The following is a 15,452-nucleotide window of genomic DNA, read 5'->3' as shown; positions in this document are numbered from 1 at the left end:
TCCACCCCTGGGGCAGTCGGTTTCCAGGTGTACTGCACTCCCCTCCAGGTGAAAGCAAACTGAGGCCTGCATTCTGCTGCCAGAGGGAATGGAGAAGAAAATGCATTGGCAATGTCAATAGTGGCATACCACTTTTGCTGCCTGGACTCTAGCTCGTACTGGAGCTCTAATATGTCCGGCACAGCAGCGCTCAGCGGCGGAGTCACTTCGTTCAATGCACGGTAGTCCACCGTCAATCTCCATTCCCCCTCCGATTTACGCACAGGCCAAATGGGGCTGTTGAAGGGTGAGTGGGTCTTGCTGACCACCCCTTGGCTCTCCAGCTCTCGGATCATCTTATGGATGGGGATCACAGCATCTCGAGTGGTTCTATACTGCCGGCGATGCACTGTGGAAGTGGCAATTGGCACCTGTTGCTCTTCTCCCCTTCAGAAGTCCTACTGCAGATGGGTTTTCGGACAGCCCAGGCAAAGTGTTCAATTGCTGGATGCCCTCAGTCACTACAGCTGCTATCCCAAATGCCCACCTGAGTCCTTTTGGGTCCTTGAAATACCCACTTCGAAGGTAATCTATGCCCAAAATACATGGGGCCTCCGGGCCAGTCACAATGGGGTGTTTCTTCCACTCATTTCCCGTCAGGCTCACATCCGCTTCCACCAAGGTGAAATCCTGGGATCCCCCCTGTCACACCGGCAATAGACACAGACTCCGTCCCCACATGTCTTGATGGGATTAATGTGCACTGCGCACCAGTGTCACCAAAGCTTTGTATTCTTGTGGTTCAGATGTGCCAGGCCAACGAATCCACACAGTCCAGAAAACACGGTTTTCCCTAGCCTCTACCTGGCTAGAGGCAGGGCCCCTCTAAGCCTGGTCATCCTTCTTTCCCTGGGCATATGTCTTGGATGTTCCTTCAAGGGGATCAGACATATCATCATCATATCTGGCAGTTCGGCTATGGGCAACTGGAGCTGCTCCCTCTTGGTGGAACTCCCTCTCTGAGTCCTGCCTTCCTTCAATTCACGTACCGTCGTGCCAGAGCAGCAGTAGATTTCCCATCCCATCTCCTCATGTTCTCTCCACTATCACGCAGGAAGAACCACAGCTCAGCTCGTGGGGTGTGTACCTTCTCTCTCCATCTGGGGAACGTCTGTATTGGGCACTAGGACGTCTGATCTGTACTGCTGAGATTTGGAGAAGGTCTTTCCTTAATTTCCTCCCTGAGCTTCTTGTGATTCTCCTCTATCTTATCCTCTAACTTCTGCAGACGTGTTTCCACTGCTGCGATCCTGGCATGTGTTGGGCCATGCACAGCGTCTGCATATGCTCGGAGCTTCTTCGCCATATCCAGCACGGTCTCATCCCTCTCATCCCGCTTCATTATGGCTAAGGCAGAAGCATATTCGTGTGGCCCGAGTCGTACAAGTTTCCGCCACATCACAGACGTGCATGGTACCAAGTCTGGGGTTCCTAGTTGTTACGTCATCTGAGAAGATAATCTCTGCCACTGCCATTTCTCTCAAGCGTTGGATCCCTTGCTCTATGGTCTTCCACTGAGTCTGCTGCATATAAAGATCATCTGCACACAGGTATCTTGTGCAACACTGTCCAAGACCCGTGCCCAGAGGCTGTGAGGATTAACCCCCCTCATCATTCCTTGGTCGATGACAGGATCATGTGACAGGGATCCCAAATGCCTGGCTTCAGTGCCATCCAGGATTGTGGCCTCACCTGCAGCATCCCAGAGACGGACTAACCAACTAATTATGGATTCATCGGGTCGCCGGGTGTAATCCTTCCTTAGGCCACGGAGGTCCTTCAGGGAAAAGGACTCCATATGGGCTTCTGGTCTGGCACCTGCTGCTTTGACTTCTGATTTTACATCAGGAGGCGCTGAGGGTCCTTCTCCTGCATCATCCTCATCATCATCCACTGGTCGATTGGTCTTGCCCGTGCATTTCCCACTTCTAGTGCTGGTAGCTACAGCCATTGGTTTAGCTGCTGGCTTAGGCTCACTATCTAGCTTGGCTGTTTTGTCTCCCTGCCCCGCTGCCTCTGTCTGCTGGCCAACTGTATCTAGCAATGTGCGATAAGCATATGCCAAGGCCCAGCTCAGTGCAATGATCTTTTTCTCTTTAGGGTCATCCTGGTACTTCTCTTTCAGATATTTCCCCACCTCAACTGGGTTCTGAATTTGATCATGGGGAAAGTCCCAGACTATAGGGTCAGAGAATTCCTTCAGGATTTGGCCCATATTCTCCCATTTCCCACACCACTTAGGATTTTCCACACCTGGGTCTATTCCTGAGTCAGGGATCTCATCAGCCCGGCTAGAAATCTCAGCCCTCATTCTAGAGATGCAGCAGACTATATAGAGCAAGCTTACCAGATTGAGTACTAGAAAGATGGTCTCTTAACATTCAGGGGAAACTGAACATTCTCCAAAAGCGATGCAACAGATTCAGAGGAGAAGAAGGAAAGCAAAGGCTGAAAAGCCTCACCCCCTGCTCTTCCTCTAACAATCTGGATGCATAACCATAGCCATGAACCATTCACACCTGGAGCAGACCCCAGCATGTTTACAAACTTCTTGCAAGCTATTACCACCAAGCCCAGCAGGATAGCTACTCTGGTCACTGCCCCTCTGCTGTAAAAGCTACGTATTAGAGACAATACAAGAGCTATTTCTGGATAAGAAAACAAACCAAGGGACCATAGAGGTATTAAGATCTCAAAAAACCTTAGGGACCAGAAATGCATGCAAGCCTTCCCCCCAATAGACATTATGAATTCAAAAAGCATGTCTATTAACTGCTTTACACTGAAACAGAATAATGGTAACCAAAATGCACTCAAAACAGGGTCTCTCCACTCTCTCTCGAGCCCCACGTTGGGCGCCAAGATTTGTCCTGGTTTAGGGCAAATTTGGAGAGAATCCCCAAAAAGGGCTTCTCCAAAAGCAAACCCACAGGCCCCTTCCCCAATTGGTTCAGGAAGAATTCCTCGGAGAGAGGTGGAAAGAACCTGTTTATTTGACAAGCACAGCACCCCCCAGCACACACAATGAACAATACCGGATGACACCACTCTTCCACTGCTCTGAGAAAGATGACAAATTCAGAAAAGTCTCTCCTGGGGGTTTGCTGTTGTCAGTCCCTCCGGTGCTGAGGCAGCTGCTGCAGCCACAAGGTGTAACCTCTCTCTCTCGGTGTTCTGAATCCCAGTCCGGAGCAGTCAGCAGGTCCAACGGGGGGGGGGGGGGGGTGGGGGGGGGGGGGGGAGAACAGTCCAGAAAGGAATTTGGACTGTTTAGCTAAGGTAACTAATGAGAAGGGGGGAAAGAAGCAAGAGCAAGCAAAGCAGAAGCGAAGCAGAAGCAAGAGCGAGAGCAAAAAGCAGGGCAAAAAGCAGAGAAGCCGCAACATGCACTGGTGCTATCTGTATGTCCCGCGGAGTAGCTGATAGGAGGCCCAAAACAAAACTCTCACTCTGCCAGTCTTAAAGGCACAGAACATAATATCCAGCATAAATTACATACACACGAATGGGGATAACAGTCACCCTAGGACATCCCTTTAGGGTTTGTGCTATAGACAGGACATATCTCTTGATACTGTCTTCCCCTTTTTCATAGGTGGCAATCTTAGGTGGCGAAATCAGAAAAGGTAACTCAAACATAATTTCATAAGGTGAAATCCTTAAATTTGACCTAGGTTGAGTTATTATTTTTAATAAAGCTAAGGGTAGGCATTTTACCTACAACATTTGGGTTTCAATAATTAGTTTAGTTAGAGTTTTTTTAAGAGTTTGATTCATCTTTTTAACCTGTCTTGAACTTTGTGGATGCTACAGAGTGTGTAATTTTTATTTTATACCTAGAGCTTGGACTATCTGCTGTAGCATTTTTGATGTGAAATGGGTTCTTTGAATTGAGTTGATGTTGTTTACTATTCTATATCAGGGAATGATTAATTCTAAAAGAGTTTTGCATATAACATTGGTAGTCGCTTTAACAGTTGGTACTGCCTTTATCCAATTAGTTAAATGATTTACCATTAACAGCAAAAAATTTTAGTGTTGCACGTGGGAAAGTTTAGTAAAACTTATTTGGATACTTTGAAAGGGTCGTAAGGCAAATTCTCACCTTCCTTGGTATGCTTTCCTCATTACTTTTTTGTTACTTTTTGGCATATTACACACTTTTTAGTTACTTGATTAGATATTCTAAAAACTCTCATGCAACCCAAATTTCTCAGGAACTGATCACTCAGTGCTTGGGTACCTTAATGAGTCTTGTTATGCATGCTTTCTAATATTTTCTTGGCCAGTGGTTTATTTAACAACTGTCTCTCATTAGGTAATACCCACTTCCCTTTATTGCCTTTTTTTTTGCTCTTATTTCAAGAAAATTTTTTTCATTTATTTCACTGAGTACTGGGATATCTTGAATTTTTTTTCTGTGGGGGTTAGGAATATCATTATTTTCTCTTCCCTTGACTTGGCTGTATTTTTAGCCTTTAAGTCTGCTAAATTCTCTCCTTGTATTTCTAAAATGGTCCTTTTCTGATGTCCGCAAACATGCACAACAGCAACTTCTTCTGGAAATTGTAAAGCTTGCAATACTTTTGAGATAAGCTTTTCATTAATTAATCATTTCTCTTTTGAATTTAACAGTCCTCTTTCTTCTCAGATTTTCCCAAAAAGTATGCATTACTCTAAAGGAGTATTTAGAGTCAGTATATACAGTCCCCCTCTCTTGTGTTAGTATTTTGAGGGCTCGTTTTAAAGCGTATAACTCATGTGTTTGAGCTGACTAGCTGAGGGGTAACTTTCTCTTTTCTATGGTTTCTAATTTTTCATCTATTATAGCATATCTTGACCTTTGCTGCTCTTGAATTATCTTTGAATACCTATTGATGTATAATTGCTTCCCACCTTGAAGGGGTTTGTTTGTTAGATCTTTCTTCACTTTGGTCTGATAGTTTATGATTTCTAAGCAATTATGTATTAGTTCTTTTATTGTTGCAGGTAAAGCAGATGGGACTCAGTTTCTTCATACAGAAAAGCCAATTCTTTATTCAAATAACTAATTTTTATACAGTTTTCATAGACCTCATGTTCAACTCAAATTGGCTGGTAGTTTTCTTGCCACTCAATTCATTGATTAGAAGTACTTGTGTGTACAAGTTAGGACTATCTACAGGTGTTTACACTTTTTCTTTATGGATTTTCATGAGACAGATCTTTTGTTATTACAGGTGCAACTTATTTTCCTCTACAAGAATAGGTTGTTGTGTTAACTGACTTTTCATTCCCAAGATTCTTTCACATGGGAACTTAGTTAGCTGCTTAGCCGTACTTAGAAGTGACAGGCCTAAGCCCTGATTTTATAAAACTTTTCTTATATAAGATTCCTACTTTTATGCAACACTTTTATTGGTTCTCTGTACAAAAATTGGGCAGGATTGAGGTGTTTATCTCTAATTAGTTTTAGATTATCTTTTCTATTAGAATTGCTTCATACTTGAGAATCAGTGAGCCATTTGTCAGCTTTCTGATTCAAAATATTTCTCACCGCATGTGGGGTGTGCACTTTTAATTTTCTTCTAAAAGTTTTTTTTTTGCTTTCTTCTACTAGTAAGGTAGTAGCAGCTACTGCCTGGATATAGGTTGGCTACCCCTTACTAACAGGATTTAATAACTTTCACAGATAAGCTACTGGTTTCTTGGACCCTCCCCATTCTTGGGCTAAGACTCCATGGGGCTACCCCATTTTCTAAATTTACAAATAAGAAAAAAGGTTTATCTAAAGCAGGAAAACTTAGAGTAGGTGCACTGATCAATTTTTGTTCCAAACATTCAAATTTTTGTTTATCTTCTTTTTCATACATACTTTCATTTTTTACTAATATTTCATACAGAAATTTAACAGTTTAAATACACCCTTTTATCTGCAATCTACATATCCTAATAAGCCTAAAAGCTTTCTGGTTTCTTTTTTAGGTTTTGGCTGGGGGAGTGAGGGTATTCTTGTAATCCTTTGTAGTGGTTTTAGTTTGCCAATTTCAGATTTCCCAATTTTGATATTTCCCCAACCAATGCACTAATGAGTGTGGTGGGCGTCAGTGCTGGCCAATCACCAAAGCACTCATTTCCTGCTGTGGGATAGGATTAGGAGAAAGGCAAAGCAGGCTCAAGACTTTAAAAGGGTATAAAGAAAATTTTATTAAAGGCAAGCAAAAGAAAAAGAGGGGGGGAAAAAAAAATCAAAACAAACCCTACAGAACACTTCTCCTCCCCCACAACCTTTTCTTTCTCACTGACAATGTAAAGAAACAAAACCTAAAATTTCCTGTCAGTTTACCACCTCTAAAATAGTCTTTCTTCAGTTCACTTAGGGAGAGAAGTCCCTCTTGTTAAGGTTATGGAAACTTCTCCACAAGAAGAAAGAAAACAGTTCTCCTGTGGCTCTCAATTTTGTTATGAATTGCAGCTGCCCAGGGAACCCTGCCATCGCGAAGTCCTTCCCATTTCTATAAGCCTTCCCACATCTTGTCAATGGGCCATGTCAACTTATGGGGTATTGTTTTAAAGATGAGCTGTTCAAAGGCAAAAGTTCTCATTATCTTTTTCTAAAATCATCTCCATCCCTGGGAACAGAGATCTTCTTCTCCTGGAAGCACAGGACTACTCTTCTCTCTTTCTCTGTTCAGACTTCTCATGGGATCACAGCCCTTTCAACATCTGCTTACTTTAACATGGAGGCCTTTACTTGATATCAATTTGAACACTTTATTCTCCCCATAGTTTCATGCGTTATAAGGAAAGAGTCTTTTCTCCATAGCTTACAAGAGGATTTCAGCTCCAAAAACAAGGCATCTCCTCAACCCTCCCATCTGGGACTTAACTTCTTCCTCTCTGACCTTGATGTCTTCATGTTTGTTGTAAATGATCAAATTAGTAGCCAAATTTGTAAAAGTAATTTATAAATTTATTAGATCGACAACCAAAAAATAGAATATTATAAAACCGCCACAGCCAAGACAGCGTCCACCCCGGACTTTGACGCTGGGTGAACTTGGGTCAAACCGACGTAGTGTCAGCGTCTCCCCAGAGTTTCACACCAACTGCTCCAAGTAGCCAGCTTATATACAGTTCATTCTGCCTGGAGCAGAAATGACCTAAGATTTCTGTAAGTTCCTACATATGTATAACGGGAACTATGCAGATTCAGTCCCGTACAAAAGTCAGTCCATAGGTTTGGATGGCTGTCTGGGCTCCTCGAAATAATCTTCTTTTCAGTTTGAAATAAACAGGGCAGGAGATTCTCCTCCTTTTAATGCCTTTATTAAAGTGATCAGCTCAAAAATGAGGGTTTTGGCAGATCCGCGCCGCTCCCAGCAGTGAATCAGAAGAGGAGGATTTGCAGCTCTGTCCCCAAGGGGGAAGAGCCGGGAGTCCTGTCCTCGCAAGGCAGTGGGGTATACCCAGGCTTTCTCAGTTTGGGTTGTCAGTTCAGCGGGTCCTGGGTCTGACTGGCATCGTTTGTAGTTGGGGCGAGGAGTGACCGAGGTTTTCAAGCGTCTCTGCCGGCTTCAGACCTCGGCCCTGCTGTCCAGACACCACTCTGACCTTTTAAATCTGCTTCAGCTTGCCTCTTTTGGGGTATTTTCCAGGATTTGGTAAAGGTCCTGTCCCAAGGTAGTCTGGGTTTGGGGGTAAATTTGCATGTCTCCTGAGATGCAAATATCCCCCTCTCCCCACCGTGGAGGGGGAGTTGTCATCCTCCTGGCAACAGACTAGGGTGGTGCTGGAAAACAAGAATCCTCCACAATAGAGAGTCAAATGGCGATACTTAAGGATACTTAACTGGCGGTTACAGCATTTCACTAACAAAAAACTCTTGGCACACGGTCAACTCTCAGATCAACTCAAAAACTCCTCTGCTGCTCCTTCTCTTAAAAAAAAAACGGTAACCTTTTTTTTGTTCATAACAAGTTGTAGCCAGGACTTCGCTGTTCTTCAATGTAATCTCTCCCAGGTGTTGTTCGGTGAATGTTCTGGACATTCCTGGGAAATGGTCGCTGATCACCCAGGAAAGACTCATTCACTCGTTAATGGCCATGATTTTATGTGGTCGAGTCCGGGAAATCTTTTGAAAGGAAAAGCCCTGCTTCTGGCCATGGGGGTCAGAGGCATGGTTGGATCTTTATAATTTTTATACAGTTTCCAAAGCATGAATTATCTATATCATATACTACATGTTGTTCTTTTACATGCTTGCATCTTGTTCCTTTCTCTCACTCGAGGGAGGATTGAAGCACTGAAAGGGTTAACATCACGCCTGAGGCCTACCTGACCCGCCGGTAACTTGTGACAGGGAGCTGCGGCTGGGCTGTGTCAGGATCGGCCTCATGGTTGGTTTTTGGTTTTCTACATGGGCTGCAGGGGTCTCTAGTCAGCTGCGCTGGGGGAGAGAGCCTGACAGCAAGATCTTCAGAGCCGCGGCCAGCCCTGCTCCGGCCAGGGCTCCGCAGCCTCCCCCGTCTTCCTGTCCAGCAGCTGCTGGAGCCCGGCCCACCCAGACCGGAGCCGATGGGAGGGGAGGGTGGGATGGCGGGCGGACCGGGGAGGGGGGAAGGAGCCCGGCCCGCGGCAGGACCGCCAGGCCCGGCCTGGCCTAGACAGGGGGGCCGGGGCCTGCCACCTCCCCACCGACCGGAAAAAGAGAGAGTTCCCGGCTTTTTTCCCCTTTAACATGTGTTTCACAGAGACCTGTCCAGCTTCTCAGTGGTTCAACACTGTCAGTTACACAAAAAGCTTTGCATCACTCCCCTGAATTTCCTCCCATTCCAAACCATGACATCCTTTTAGGATTCAGTCGCTGGTTCCTTTGGCTACTTATATGCCTTAAGTATTTTATTTTATTTTCTACAAATTGAAGTTTCTCTTTTGATATTTTATGTCTTTGGTTCTCTTAAAAATTTTGTAACTTTATGGTAAATTCTTGGACTTTATCTTCCCCCGAGATAAGTAAATCATCAATATATTGGATAAGTTTTACTTCAAGTACAGTAGGGAAAAGTTGTACTACCTCTTCTAAAGTTTGTCTAAATAAATGATGGGATTTGGTAAATTTTTGGGGTAATTTGGTCTGAGTTGCTTTTTCACTGTATTGGGATCTTTCAATTCGAAAGCAAATATATCTTTACTTTCTTTTGCTAGAGGACAAGCCCAAAAGTCATCTTTGAGGTCTATTACACCAAACTATTGATGTCATGGGGGAATTTTACTTAATAGTGTATAGGGATTGGGTGCTATTGGATATCGATCTATAGTTCTTTTATTTATTTCTCTCAGATCTTGGACAAGCCAGTAGGTTCTATCTGATTTTTTTTATTGGTTATATAGGTGTATTGTGGGGAGACATGCACTGCTCTAAAGTTCCATCTTTAAGTAATTCTTTAATTACTTTTTGCAACCCTTCTTTTCTTTCTAAAGTAAGTGGGTATTGCCTTACTCAAATTGGGTAATCTTTGTTAAATTTAATTGCTATAGGGGTTATGTTTAACTTGCCTTTATTTTCAGGCTTGGCCTAAACTATTTTTTAAATTTGTTTTTTATCTTTTTCTTTTAATTGGAGGAGTTTGACTACAATTTTCTCTCCCTCTGAAAGCCCTCTGATATTTAATTGCGCTTGCAAATTCCTCCCCAGCAAATTATATCTTGCTCCTGGTACTAATAAAACATCTCCCATCCCTATTTTGTTTGTTTCTTCAAATATTACATGTTTTATAACTGCTGCTTTAACTCTTTCTCCTTTTGCCCCTACTAATTGAATTCTATTTTGGTTTTTTTCACATCTTTTTGGGATTCTACAAACACATGCCTTCTTAGCCCTTGTATCTACTAAAAATTTAAATTCCTCCTCCTGGGGACCTACTTTTAAAGTTATTAAGAGTTCTTGTTGATATTTGGACCCCAGGAGGTAGAGTTCTAGATATCCCTTTTCATTTGTGTTTTGAGCTTCTTTAAAAATTTTCAGGTCCTTTTCTCTCTGTGGGCAGTTATGCCTTAAATGCCTAATTTCTTTTAAATAGTGACAGATTGGGCCTTGGTTGTTAGGTTCAACTTTTCTTTTTTTAGGGACTTTTTCTTATGGAGCTCTGTTCTATTTATCTGTCAGACGGATCACCACCCCTAACGTTAAAAAGAAAAGAAGGGTAGTCATAGTAGGCGACTCTCTTCTGAGGGGAACAGAGGGCCCCATATGTCAACCGGATCCACCCCACAGAGAGGTCTGCTGCCTCCCTGGGGCCCGGGTATGGGATATCACTGAGAGATTTCCCAGGCTGATTATTAACCACTGCTGATACTCCAGGCTGGCAGTGATGAGATTGAAAAGAGGACAGTCAGGTATTGGAATAATACCAATATAGCCAGATGGGACGTGCCTGGGCTTGTCTGGCCCTTGCTGCTTGACCAAAGGCGGCAACTATGGTGATTTCACCTCAGAGACACCTTTTGGCCATCTGGATGCTGCATCTGGGCGCATGGAGGCAAGTCAAAACATGCAGGAGCTCAGGTTTACCTCTGGCAGACAAACTTTAAGGTGATGGTGAAGGAAAGGAGTCGGTTCTGCTGGAGGGTTTCGATCCAGAGCTTTATTCCTGGCCCACAGGCCTCTGAATCCAGTAACAACTCCAACAGAACTCCCGAACTGCATGGTTGCTGTTCCTTTTAACCCCGGGGAGAGGGGGAGGGAAGGGGCACGGGGGGCTACCAACCAGGTACAGGGGGGGAAGTCTTAAAGGACAAATGACATCTGGATGGCCCAATGTCCTCCAGGGGTGTAAGGCATCTTTTGAATTCTGCCAATCACTTGATGCCCTTCTGGAATGCCAGGACTGACAGACAGCGCTCAGCAGGGGGCAGGGTGGAGGAAAGGAGAGGTGATTGGCGCCTGGGAAAGGACCAGGATAAGTGAGGCAAGCTATGACATCACACTGCAACAGTCAGGGCAATTAAAAGAGACTTTACGGGACTGGGTCAAGTAGTTGATAGGGCAGGAGCACAGGTAGTGTTCTACTCAGTCCCTTTCATGGCAGAGAAAAATGGTGAAAAGAATAGGAGAGCCCACATTGTCAACAAGTGGCTCAAGGGTTGGTGTCATGAGCAGAATTTTGGGTTCTTTCATCATGGGGCAACTTTTATGACACCTGGCCTGCTGGAACTGGATGGGTTGCATCTCTCTGTTAAGACCAGAAGAATTTCAGCTCGTGAACTGGCAGAACTCATTGAGAGGGCTTTAAACTAGGTTTGAAGGGGGAAGCAGATGCAGCTGGGCTGTCTGGAAGCAAGCCCAAGGGTGGTAAGCTCGAGTTAGGGGTGAAATCAGTAGCCCAGCTGAGGTGCATGTATACCAATGCACACAGCATGGGTAACAAACAAGATGAGCTGGAAGCCCTGGTGCACCAGCAATGCTATGCTGTAGTTGCCATCACGGAAACATGGTGGGACAGCTCACATAACTGGCGTGCTACACTGGATGGCTACAAGCTCTTTGAGAGAGAGAGTAAAAGAGGAAGAGGTGGAGGGGTGGCCCTGTATTTAGGGAGGCTTTTGATGCCATGGGTATTGAAACTAATGATGATGAAATTGAATGCCTATGGGTAAGAATTAAGGGGAAGGCCAACAAGGCTGACATCCTACTGGGTGTCTGTTATTGTCCACCCAATCAGGAAGAAGAGGTAGACAACTTATTCTATAAGCAGCTGGAGAATGTTTCAGGATCGCCAGCCGTTGTTCTTGTAGATGACTTCAACCTACCAGACATCTGCTGGGAACTTAATACAGCAGAAAAGAGGCAGTCCAGGAAGTTCTTAGAGTGTGTGGAAGACAACTTTTTGTTGCAGCTGGTGGGTGAGCCCACCAAGGGAGGGACTATGTTAGACCTGTTGTTTGCAAATCGAGATGGGCTGGGGGGAGATGTGGTGGTTGGAGGCCGCTTGGGGCATAGTGATCATGAAATTATAGAATTCTCAATATTTGGTGAAAGGAGGAACATCAATAAGACTTTTACCTTGGACTTCCGGAGGGCAGACTTGGCTTATTTAGGAGAATTATTCAGGGAGTTCCTTGAGATGCAGCCCTTAAAAACAAAGGAGTCCAGGAAAGGTGGGTGTGCTTCAAAACAGATCTTGAGGGCACAGGAACAGACTGTCCCTGTGTGCCAAAAGATGAGTCAACAAGGCAAACATCCAGGCTGGATGGGCAAGGAGGTTTTGAAGGAACTTCGGAGTAAAAAAAAGATGTATCATCTTTGAAAGGAGGGCCAGGTCTCTCAGGAAATATTTAGGGGGTTGCTAGGGCATGTAGGAAAAAATTAGGGAGGCCAAAGCTCAGTTCAAAAATAATTTGGCAATTCTGTAAAGGATAATAAAAAATGTTTTTACAGATATGTTAATAGCAAAAGGAAGGGTAAGACCAACCTCAGTTCTCTGTTGGATGAGGGAGGGAACTTCGTAACTGCAGATGAGAAGACGCATGTGTTTAATGCCTTCTTTGCCTCTGTCTTTAGTGGGAACATGGCTTGTCCCCAGGACAACTGTCCTTCTGAGATGGTAGATGGTGTCAGGGAGCAGAATGGTCCCCCTGCTATCCAGAAGGAGGCAGTCAGAGAACTGCTGAACCACTTGGCTGTTCATAAATCTATGGAACCAGATTGGATCCATCCCAGGGTGATGAGGGAGCTGGTAGATGAGCTTGAGAAGCCACTTTCCATCATTTAATAACAGTCTTGGCTCACTGGTGAGGTTCCAGATGACTGGAAGTTGGCCAATGTGACGCCCATTCACAAAAAGGTTGGGAAGGAGGATCCTGGTAATTATAGGCCAGTTTGCCTGACCTCACTACCCAGTAAGGTAATGGAACAGTTTATAATGAGTGTCATCACTCAGCACTTACAGGATGGCCAGTGTATCAGACCCAGCCAGCATGGGTTTAGGAGGAATATGTCATGTTTGACCATCCTGGTCTCTTTTTATGACCAGGTGACCCACCTGGTGGATGCGGGAAAGGCTGTGGATGTTGTCTATTTGGACTTCAGCGAGGCCTTTGACACTGTCTCCCACAGCACACTGCTGGAAAAGCAGGCAGCCCACGGCTTGGACAGGACCACTCTTTACTGGGTTAAGAACGGGCTGGATGGCCAGGCCCAGAGAGTGGTGGTGAACAGTGCTGCATCCAATTGGCAGCCAGTCACTGGTGGTGTCCCTCAAGGGTCTGTGCTGAGTCCGGTTCTGTTCAATATTTTTATTGATGCTGTGCAGAAAAAAACCTCCACATCTTGTAAAAGTTGTAAAGCCGGTTTGATTTATTTCAGCCCTGGACGCATGCTCCCCAAGGACATGCGCACCCCTGAAAATTCCCAAGTCTCCTTTATTCCCTAACCTGTTGCATATGCATAAAAGACCTATGCATATGCATGAAACTGTCTTATCAATTTTATGAGCCTGCGCAATTTTTCAGTCATGTAGTTGTAATGTGGTGTTTATAACCCAGATTCAGTTTTTTTGTCTGCTTCAGTCTCAAGGTGAGTGAGGGGCCTCTTCTTATCTCTCTTCATTTTGGATGGTTTCATTCCTTTCTGAGTAGCCTTGAGTCTCCTTTGTTCTCACTGCAGGCCTTTTTGTGAGCACACAAGTTAAAAGACTAAAGAAAAACCCAAAATTGGTTTCTACCCCAAGTTGAATTTCCAACCCCCTGTTTCAACCCCTGACATGGATGAGGGTATTGAGTCTACTATTAGTAAATTTGCAGACGTCACTAAGCTAAGATAATGTGTCAATCTGTTGGAAGCTAGGAGGGCTCTGCAGAGAGACCTGGAACATTTGTATGGGTGGATAGAGTCCAATAAGATGAAGTTTAATAGGTTCAAGTGCCGAGTCCTGCATTTGGGACACAATAACCCCCTGCAGCATTATAGGCTGAGGACAGTATGGCTGGACAGTTCCCAGGCAGAAAGGGACTTGGGGGTACTGGTCTACAGCTGACTGAACATGAATTGGCAGTGTGCCCTGGTGGCTAAGAAGGCCAACGGCATCCTGGCCTGTATCAGGAATAGTGTGGCCAGCAGGACCAGGGAAGTCATCCTTCCTCTGTACTTGGCACTGGTGAGGGTGCACCTTGAATGCTGTGTCCAGTTCTGGGCCCCTCAGTTTGGGAAGGATGTTAAGAGGCTTAAATGCATCCAGAGGAGGGCAACAAAGTTGTTGAGGGGCTTGGAACAAAAGCCCTATGAGGAAGGACTGAGGGAGCTGGGGTTGTTTAGCCTGGAGAAAAGGAGATTCAGAGGTGACCTTATTGTTCTTTACAACTACCTAAAAGGTGGTTGTAGTCAGGTGGGGGTTGGTCTTTTTTTCCAGGCAGCAACTGACAGAACAAGAGGACACAGTGTTCAGCTGTGCCAAGGGAAATATAGGTTGGATATTAGGAAAAAGTTTTTACTGAAAGAGTGGTAAAGTACTGGAGTTACCTGCCCAGGGAGGTGGTGGAGTCAACATCCCTGGATGTGTTTAAAAAAAGACTGGATGTGGCACCCGGTGCCATGGTTTAGTTGAGGTGTTAGGGCATGGGTTGGACTAGATGATAGTTAAGGTCTCTTCGAACCTAGCGATTCTGTGATTCTATGATCTTCCCCCTTGTTCCATTTATTTTGCCTCAACTGGGGTCTCAGTTAGGAGAGTGGGTCCTTATATGCTGGTTCCTCTGGGAATAGAAGTTGCCATTATTTTAGCTTTTGCCTTTGCTTTCTCTTCCCTTCTTCTGACATATATTTTTTGTGATTCCTTTACCAGAGTATTTGATCTCTTATCTTGTCATTCATCTAATTTTTCTAGCTTTTTTCTTATATCTGACCAAGCATGAGTGATAAAAGTTACCTTTAATAAAGCTTTTCCAGCTACTGTATCAAGGTGTATATCTGAATATTGTCTCATATTTTTTCTTAATCTCTCCAGCCACTCAGCTGGGGTCTCTTCTTTTTTTGTTGTTGTTTAGTAAATGCCTTATGGGCATTCTGAGTTCGTTGAGCAGCTTCTCTAATTCCCCTGACTATTAATGTTCTATAATCTTTCATGTTTTGCCTTCCCCTGGGGTTATTGTGATCCTAATTAGGGCATTGCAAGGGTATTTTCTGATCCACAGGGAGTCTGTGTGTATGTTCTTTCTCATATTTGCATACTGTCCTTGTTTAGGGCAAATTTGGGAGAAAACCCCCAAAAGGGCCCCCCCAGAAAGCAAACCCATACGGCCCCTCCCCCCAGCCGGTTTGGGAAGAATTTCCTCAGAGAGAAGTGGAATAAAAACTGCTTATTTAACAGGCCAAGCACTCCCCAGCACAAGAAATGAACAATACCAGATGACAAAACTCATTCACTGCTCTGAAGAGA

At 44.5% G+C, this 15,452-nt stretch overlaps 1 protein-coding gene and 1 pseudogene across 2 annotated transcripts in view; both read left to right on the top strand.

Annotated features, from left to right (window-relative positions):
- The window catches only part of LOC127060968 (uncharacterized), a 1,003,595-nt gene that overhangs the window by 70,810 nt on the left and 917,333 nt on the right, over window positions 1–15,452 (top strand). The window lies entirely within an intron of this gene.
- The window catches only part of LOC127060964 (uncharacterized), a 113,891-nt pseudogene continuing 110,069 nt past the window's right edge, over window positions 11,631–15,452 (top strand).

The sequence above is a fragment of the Serinus canaria genome, chromosome W (assembly GCF_022539315.1).
Source record: "Serinus canaria isolate serCan28SL12 chromosome W, serCan2020, whole genome shotgun sequence".
Taxonomy (NCBI): domain Eukaryota; kingdom Metazoa; phylum Chordata; class Aves; order Passeriformes; family Fringillidae; genus Serinus; species Serinus canaria.
The sequence above is the reverse complement of the archived record's forward strand: the minus strand, read 5'-3'. Positions and strand labels throughout refer to the sequence as shown.